We start from the raw sequence: 9264 nt of genomic DNA, 5'->3' as shown, positions 1-9264 counted from the left end.
ATCGCGGGCGGATGAGCAAGGTCGCGCGACCTGGTGCCCATGTGGCCACGTGAACCGCGCGATGGTTGTTTTTCTTCAGGATCTTTGCATGAGAAGAGTGGGAACGGCATCTGTGCTCGTGTCCATCCCTGCAGCGTCGATAGACCCACTGGCTGAGCTCTGTCTGGCGGGCCGGTCCCGTTCACGTCACCTCCTGGGGTTGTTGGTGTCTGGACTTCTCATGCAATAACCTCAGGAGACTCATTCGGCGCAGGCTGCCTAACCATCTCGCAGGACTAACTCAAGTATCCCCCATCAAGACTAGGCGCCATCCACCTTGAGGTAGGGCCTCGTGAGTCCCGCACTGGCTCACGGGGGCCCACACACACACCTCCTCCAGCGCTGCCGTGCAAGCCACGTGTCAGGGCGGGGTTGTACATGCCCTAGGGGCTCTCCTTAGAGGGAGCCCCCTCCCACGCACCAATGGAAGCACCATGCTCCGCGCTGGCCGTCGACAGTGCTGAGGAGCGGCAATGCCCGTGCAAGAGCGGAAGTGCTATGCTCCACACTGGTAATAAACAACTGGGGTGGCCTCGCGGTCGCATTAACCTCAAGGAGCCTCCGGGCTTAGTGACCGGCCTCACCGCGCTGCTCTCCCTCGGGAGGGTAGTGCGAGGGGGCTGGGCATGGGGCTATGCTCAGGTCACGCCTAGCATACCCCACCTCGCCAGGCCTCACGGGCATGTTCTTCACGCACCCCTCCCAAGCGAGAGATTGGCTAGGAAAAGGTATGATGGTCTGTTCGTACATCAAGGGGGACTCCTGAGCATCACATCTTAGGAGCCTAACTGGTCACGTAGACCCTCACCTCTTGGGCTCATCCTGGTGATTCGGACGACCTAACAGCGGCTGAGGTATGCGCGGGGCCGGGTGATACGTCTTCGTCGTATCTACTTTTCCAAACACTTTTGCCCTTGTTTTGGACTCTAACTTGTATGATTTGAATGGAACTAACCCGGACTGACACTGTTTTCAGCGGAATTGCCATGGTGTTGTTTTTTGTGCAAAAAATAAAAGTTCTCGGAATGACCTGAAACTCCACGGAACACCTTAGAAAAAACAATAAAAAATCCTCGCAAAAGATGAAGACCAGGGGGCCCACACCCTGTCCACGAGGGTGGGGGGCGCCCCCCTGGACGCGCCCCCCTACCTCGTGGGCCCCTAATGGCCCTCCGACGCCAACTCCAACTCCATATATTGGCTTTAGGGGAGAAAAAATGAGAGAGAAGAAATCATCGCGTTTTATGATACGGAGCCGCCGCCAAGCCCTAATCTCTCTTGGGAGGGCTGATCTGGAGTCCGTTCGGGGCTCCGGAGAGGGGGATTCGTCGCCGTCGTCGTCATCAACCATCCTCCATCACCAATTTCATTATGCTCACCGCCGTGCGTGAGTAATTGCATCAAAGGCTTGTTGTACGGTGATGGGTTGGATGAGATTTATCATGTAATCGAGTTAGTTTTGTTAGGGTTTGATCCCTAGTATCCATTATGTTCTAAGATTGATGTTGCTATGACTTTGCTATGCTTAATGCTTGTCACTAGGGCCCGAGTGCCATGATTTCAGATCTGAACCTATAATGTTTTCATGAATATATGCAAGTTCTTGATCCTATCTTGCAAGTCTATAGTCACCTACTATGTGTTATGATCCGGCAACCCCAAAGTGACAATAATCGGGACCACTCCCGGTGATGACCATAGTTTGAGCAGTTCATGTATTCACTATGTGCTAATGCTTTGTTCCGGTTCTCTATTAAAAGGAGGCCTTAATATCCCTTAGTTTCCAATAGGACCCCGCTGCCACGGGAGGGTAGGACAAAAGATGTCATGCAAGTTCTTTTCCATAAGCACGTATGACTATATACGGAATACATGCCTACATTACATTGATGAACTGGAGCTAATTCTGTGTCACCCTATGTTATGTCTGTTATATGAGGAACCGCATCCGGCATAATTATCCATCGCTAATCCGGTACCTACGAGTTTTCCATATACTGGTTCTCACTTATTTACTTTTCCGTTGCTACTGTTACAATCACAACAAAATACCAAAAACATTACTTTTGCTATCTTTACTTTTGTTACCGTTACCATCACTATCATATTACTTTGCTACTAAACACTTTGCTGCAGATACTAAGTTTCAGGTGTGGTTGAATTGACAACTCAGCTGCTAATACTTGAGAATATTCTTTGGCTCCCATTGTGTCAAATCAATAAATTTGGGTTGAATACTCTACCCTCGAAAACTGTTGCGATCCCCTATACTTGTGGGTTATCACCGGACCCTGCCGACACAGAACACCAAGGCCTGGCTTTCACCCTTCTTTTCAAGCCGTTCGTACATCAAGGGGGACCCTTGAGCATCGTGTCTCAGGAGCCTAACTGGCCACGTAGCCCCTCACACCTTGGACTTATCCAGGCGATCCGGACGACCCAACGGCGGCTGATGCATGCACGGGGCCGGGCCCTGCCGACATGGAACACCAAGGCCTGGCTTTCACCCTTCTTTTCAAGTCATTTGTATGTCAAGGGGGACTCTTGAGCATCGCGTCTCAGGAGCCTAGCTTGCCACCTAGTCCCTCACCCCTTGGACTCGTCCTGGCGATCCGGACGACCCAACGGCGGCTGAGGCATGCACGGGGTCGGGCCCTGCCGACGCGGAACACCAAGGCCTGCCCCTCCACCTTTTCCTAAGTTGTTCGCACGTCAAGGAGGAATCCCGAGCATCGCGTCTCAGGAGCCTAACTGGTCACGTGGCCCCTCACCCCTTGGACTCGTCCTGGCAATCCGGACGACCCAACGGCTACTGAGGCATGTGCGGGGCCGGGCTTTGCCGATGCAGAACAACAAAGCAAATGGAAAAGTTGACGGAGCATAATCTAATTATTACAAAACATGTTGTTCCAAGAAAATAGTTTTAAACGCCTCCCCGAGGCATGTTATATGATACAAGACAGACAGGGAAAAGCAGAATCACCAGGCCACCTCTTCAGACTTGGGCATCATCGCCGCCCGCCAGCAGAGCCTCGTCTCCAGGCGCGTCGCCCGTTCCATCGACTTCGGTCGAAGGACCAACGACCAGGAACTTACTCAGCATGGCATCCACGGAGCTCTTCACGGTGGCGGTAGCAGCATCCTGGGAGTCGGAGTCCACTTGAGTAAGGAAGGAGGAGAGGTCGAAGCAGGCATCCTGGAGATAAAGATGGCTGAAGACGCACATCAGAGCCAAGGAAGAAAGTGAGCGCGTCCTGCTTTCCACCAAGGAGGCAAACCCATCGACAACATATTCAAGCACCGCCAAGACTTCAGGAAGCAGAGCAGTAGGGCTCTCCCTCAGGCTCCCCACTACCGCCTTCTTTGAGGAATTGTCTCCAAAGAGCAACTTCTGGGCCTTGTGGAAACGTGCTTCGAGGGAGGTAACGGTGATGTGCTCCATGGCGACCACCTTCTTGGCCTCGATAAGGGCCGCTTGGGCCACCTCTGCCTCCTCCTTCAGCTTCATCAGGCGGTCGCGCTCTGCAGCCTGCTCCAAAGCCGCCTTCTTCAGCTCGGCGTCTCGATCGGCGATGGCAGCCTCCCGGCCCTTTAGTTTCTCCTCATGCTCCCGGAGCTGGCTGGCCTGGGCGGCCTGCTGATCCTGAAGAGTCTTCAGTTCAGCCTCCACCATGCGACACCGACCCTCAGCTTTTGTGGCTTCCTTCCGTGCTAGGTCGCACACCGTGGCGGCCATCCCGAACACCTTCTGAGCTTCCTCCACAGAGCCCCAGGCTGCCGCGTCGGCGTGGAGCGAACCGGAAATCATCCCCAGGCATCCCTGTGCTGAGCGACGATCTGGGCCCTGAAGTTCAACCTGGAGGAGGTCAAGCGCCGCCCTCACCTCCTCCAGGGCCTCAGAGGTGGCAGGAGCGCCACGGCTTGGCCAAACGCTGGGCAAGGGAGGAGACGCCCTCAGCGGCATGACAGAAGAAACCTCGGCCTCAGGGAGGACTGGGGGCTCCGGAGGCTGGTCGACCTCAGCAGCCACAACAAAGGTAGGCGTCGGTGGGGTCAGTACAGCCGGAGGCACCGACACCTCCTGAGGACGGGCTTCCACAGCCGCGGGAGACGGCGTCACCACTGGAGCTGCGTTGGCCACGGCATTCTCCTTCGCCAGGGTGGCGGTGGCCACTTCGACGCCTGCGGCCACATCGACCTTTGTGCCCTCCTTCTGTTTCTTCGACAGCTGCTGCCTAATGATAGACGAAGGCACTAAGCATCGCTTCAAGACTCAACAAAGAATGTTAAGGAAAAGACTTACTGGTGGCGAAGGCGTAGCTCCTCTTCATGCTGAGCAGCGAGCGCTGGGGTGGAACAGCTAGTGCCGAGCTCTTGGGAGCGGGAGAGCACGCGGTTGGAGCCACCCGAGACATCATCGGCGAAGGAGGAACGCTGCCCGAGGAATTAGCGTGGTCCTACCTTTCTTCATGGCCGCCCGCTCGGGCTGCTTCAAAGAGGATGCCTCAGATCTCGTGGTGACTAGAGCAGGGTGCGGCAGCTCCACCACCGGGGGCTCATCGTCATCATCATCAGGGAAGTCACAGAGGATCTCCCTCTGCCGCGGGGTGGAGGATTCCTCCACAACTCCGTCCTGAGTGGCCTTGGAGGATTGATCTTCAGAGGACAGGTGCACCAAAGTAGTAGGCGGCGGGGAGGCCCCGGGAACACAAGCCCAAACTCGTCAAAGACCGGCATAGCAGCGGGAACCTCCTCGCCGTCCTCCCGGCAGTACAGCGGAAGCCAATCTTCTGAAGGATCGCTCGGGTCCTCCTTCCCCATCAAGCAGAGCAACACCTTGCTTAGGACCTCCTCGGGAAGGGCATCTTGGCACAGGCGGATCTTGTCTTTAACATCACCAAGCTTCCACAGGTGGTGGGAGTGGTCTTGGAGCGGTGCTAAGTGCTGCCTCAAGAACTCCATGATGAACATGGCCCCCATCAGCTTCTTGCTATTCAGGTACATCTCCATCTTCTTCACTAACTCCTTCACGAAAGGGTCGGTGATCTTCTCAGAACGCCACCCCTTCTCGGAGATGAGGAATGCGGTCGGCAGCTCCAACGAGCTCTAGGAGCACTTGGCATCCATCAGAACCCACCTCTTCATGGCATCCTCCACTTTCTTCCCGGCATGGGAGATTGCGTTACCACCCCGTGCTGCGATGAAGCCGATGCACCCAACCGTATTGTCGCCAGTCATGCGAAGGAAGAAGAAGTGGCGGAGCAGGACGACGGCGGGCATCACCCCCACGAACGCCTCATAGTAGAAAGCAAAAATGGACAGGAGGAGGATGGAGTTGGCGTGGATGTGGAGTGCATGAAGGCCGTAGTGGTAGAGAAGGGCAAAGAAGAAGTGGGAGAATGGGGCACCAGTCCCGAGTAGATGATGTGCATGAAGAAGGGGAAGAAAATGCTGTTCGCGGGCTCCGGTGCAGCGGTAGCAACCTGGAGCGCCGTCTCCTTCCACTCGTTGTCGTCACTCGCCCTCAGGAGGAGCGGAGTTTGGAGCTTCTCCCCGTCTAGGCAGGGTGGCAGCAGCACCTGCTCCTACCAGGCAAAGCCGGCAGCCGAGGCAGAAGTCGTGGTCTTCATAGCAGCCATCGAGCAGGAGATTTGAGGGGGGGGATGGGCAGATATGTTGATTTCTTCCGCCGCTGGGAGAAGGGGATCTGGAGCAAGATGAAGAACGGGCAATGAAAGTCTGGCGGCAAGCGATAACCATGCGTCATCAAGGCCGCAGGCAGTTAGGGCCCGCGGCGCTCCGCACTTAGCCTTTGGTTTCACTTGGAAGCCAAGTCAGAGTGCGCCTTGGGCCCGGTGGCTACTGTCGGCGTCCTGGATTTGGGACACCCGAGGGGATCGACCTCCTCAAGCTGGCTCCTGAGGGGTGGAGAGTTCTATGCAAGGTCACCTCCCAAGGCTTAGCTGACATGGTCCATGATGACCAAGGCCAGGCGGGCGCAGAGCGCAGGTTTCCTCTTTGGTGCAAAGGAGGCAAGCCATGGGTGCGGAGTCCCGAGGAATCAGCCAAATGTTTCCATTTCGGTGCAACAAGACCAAGACCGCCGGGACGGTAGGAGGGAGGTTATCAACGAGCCCATCGCAGCGTCACGACCAGAGGCTTTTCACAGGAGAAGACTACTTTTGTCAGGATAAGTTATACTACTTGTCCTGTTTCAAATCCGGCCATTGTGGGATCCCTTCCCGCCAACATTTGGGAAGAGGACCAAGGCCTCTATAAATAGGAGTAGCCAACACCATGGAAGGGGGGAGAACAACAACGAAGAACGACGGGACAGAACCAAGAACACGTAGAGGTAGAACTAGCTCACACCACACCAATAACACCTCACCTCCTGAGGCCAGTTCATCCATTGTACTAGTTCATCCGCAGCCCTTCGAGGCAATCCACCAAAACGCTGGAGTCAGGTATTACGCCACAAGGTGGCCCAAACTAGGATAAATTGTTGTGTCCTTGTGTCTCTTTGAGCTTGAAGCGCTAGGCTTCGGAGGATCACGAGTAGGCAGGCTGGGTAGGTTGAGATCTCCAAACGCACCGTAGAGCTCGAACCTCTCAAGGGTTTGCGGATCCCTTAATCTGACAGGGAGAGACATAACTAGTGAGGTAAGTCTATCAGTGCGTGGGGAAAACAAATTATAGTCGACCTGGCTATATGTAGGGAGATTGGTACGTATACATGCATGCATGTGCTAGAAGCAATTAAGGTCCAAAGAGACAAACAAGGGGAGAGGGGTGCGGCTAGGAGGTGGTGCGAGAGGCCTACCATGTCGAGGGGGGAGGAATGTGCGAGTATGAGATCAATGAAAAGAGGGGTGGGACTGTGCACCTACGTGGAACCGTATTGGACATAGGGGGCATGGATGACGAGAAGAGAAGAGGGGAAGTATATATGTGTTTGTGGTAGGCACACTTGGCTAGAGATGTATATCGACCGGTGTGTGCCAAAAAGAAGTAACCGGGGGGCCTACACACACCGCTGGTGAATGACCTAAATATAAATAACGAACGTGCACGATGGAGGGGACGCTGAGGGAGGGTGAGAGGGGGGCGGGATGTGCATGCACGATAGAAAGTTAGCGCTAGCTAGCTACAAATAGAAGAGGATCGTGAAGGTGTAAAAGACGAACAAAGATCATAATTCATTATAAAAAAGTGGATACGGATACTTGAAGATGATATCATTATGTAGAACATTGATTATAATTTGGGCTAATGTGTGGCTTTTGCAGCTCAGGGAAAAATACTTGTCATAATGTAGGGGGCGGGGCACTATACTTTGTGTGATAAACACGGTGTACGTATGGAACATGGTTTAGATTATGAATATATTGTTAGTACATCAAATGTACTATTATTTGGAATCAATATCAAGTGTATTCAAAAAATAGAATTCGAGTTCATATAGTACACATAGTTCATATCTATCTCTATAGTAATCATGTGGTGTGTTATTAAGGTAATACACGAATGATGGTTGAAGTTGGCAAAGATCATGATTGTAGATTCTTATTGAAATAGAGAAACGAATTCAAATTCAGTTCGAATTGCAGTGGTAGTATAAAAATTTGGAATTTACTAAAATGTTAGTATGATAGGTTAAATGCATTATACAGCTAGCAAAAAAATTTAATTGGACATAACATGGATTCATACTCCCTCCTTCCATCTATATAGGGCCTAATGCGTTTTAAGACCGCCTTTGACTATTGACAAGATTAATAGTACATGACATGCACAACATGAAAATTATATCATTGGAAGCTCCTTTCACACACGAATTTAACGGTGTGCTTTGTGTAAGTTTCATGTCATATATTATTGCTCTAATGTTTGGTCAAAGTTAGCCTCGAAAAACGCATTAGGCCCTATATAGATGGAAGGAGGGAGTAGCTTTGAATAGCATTTGTATAGTAAAATGGGACCAGACTCTCTCTTTTGGTGGTGTGAATAGTTTTATTTTTTTCCCTTTTTTTCATTGCGGGAAGTGCGAATTGATTTGGTATGTACAAGCACAACATTACACGTTAGGATTGTCCCTAAAACTCAATCCGCGCCTTGTTATATCCTGAAAATTCAGATATCGTGCTCCCAAAACTGGCGCCTTCACAACCCGCGCCTTGCTATCCCGAAATTACAACGCGCGCGAAAACTCCCTCCAGCTACCAAATCCCTACATGCGAAATCCCCCTTCTAACCCTGAGCCGAAAGGGACACTAGTTCAAATCGGTGGGGGTACTTCTGTAACACACCCTACATTTTGGACAAGCGCGTCCCTAAGTCATGGTTCCCCTCCCATCGCCTCCTTTTCTCAATTTGAAATCCCAGGCCGCCATAACCTCTCCGCTCCAGCCGCGAAAACCCACCCTCCTCCGTCTGCCACCTCACTGCTGCCCAGCCCGAGCCTCTTCCCTGACGATGTCGTCCACTACACCAGCTCGACGTCCCTCATCCACCTCCCCAGCTGAGGATCCGTCGTCCATCTCATCGTCACACCGGTTCAGCCACCCCGTCCTCCACCTCCAAGTAGCCTCTCCGACGATCGCCTCGTCTATCGTGGCTGCTCCATCCCCACAGCGCCCCCTTAACCTGCTCCAGCGGAACTGTAGCATCCTCACCGACTCCTCGGACGAAGCCGGGGCATACTCGACGCCACCAAAGAGGTTGGACACTCATCGCATTGCACCTTCTCCTTAACTCGACCTCCCGGCACCGACGGTGCTCCATCCCGCATCCCCATGGAGCGGCTACCTTGAAGCCGGCGCCGCGAGCGACATCTCCACGACGGCTCTCCCCCACTGCGAGGCCCCTTCGACTGCAGCATCCATACCAACTGGATCTGCTGCTGCTGCTCCGGCTCTCGCTCACGCTGCTGTTGCTACTCTGGCTCTCGCTCGCCCATCTGCTGCTGCTCCGACTCTCGCTCGCTCGCTCGCTCGTGTTTCTGCTGCTGCTCCTGTTCTCGCTCGCTCGCTCGCGCTACTCCTGCTGCTTCCGCTCTCGCTCGCTCGCTCAGCTACTGCTGCTCTCCCCCCCCCCTCGCTTGTGTTGCTGCTCTACTCCAATTTAGCTACACTTCAGTCGACTGAATCGACTTTTGGGTTATTCAATTTTCAGGGGGTGGGGGGGCTCGCCGGAGTTAAGGAAGAACCACCCGCAGCATTGAGG

The sequence above is a fragment of the Triticum dicoccoides genome, chromosome 3B (genome assembly GCF_002162155.2).
Source record: "Triticum dicoccoides isolate Atlit2015 ecotype Zavitan chromosome 3B, WEW_v2.0, whole genome shotgun sequence".
Taxonomy (NCBI): Eukaryota; Viridiplantae; Streptophyta; class Magnoliopsida; order Poales; family Poaceae; genus Triticum; species Triticum dicoccoides.
This window is presented reverse-complemented; position numbering follows the sequence as displayed.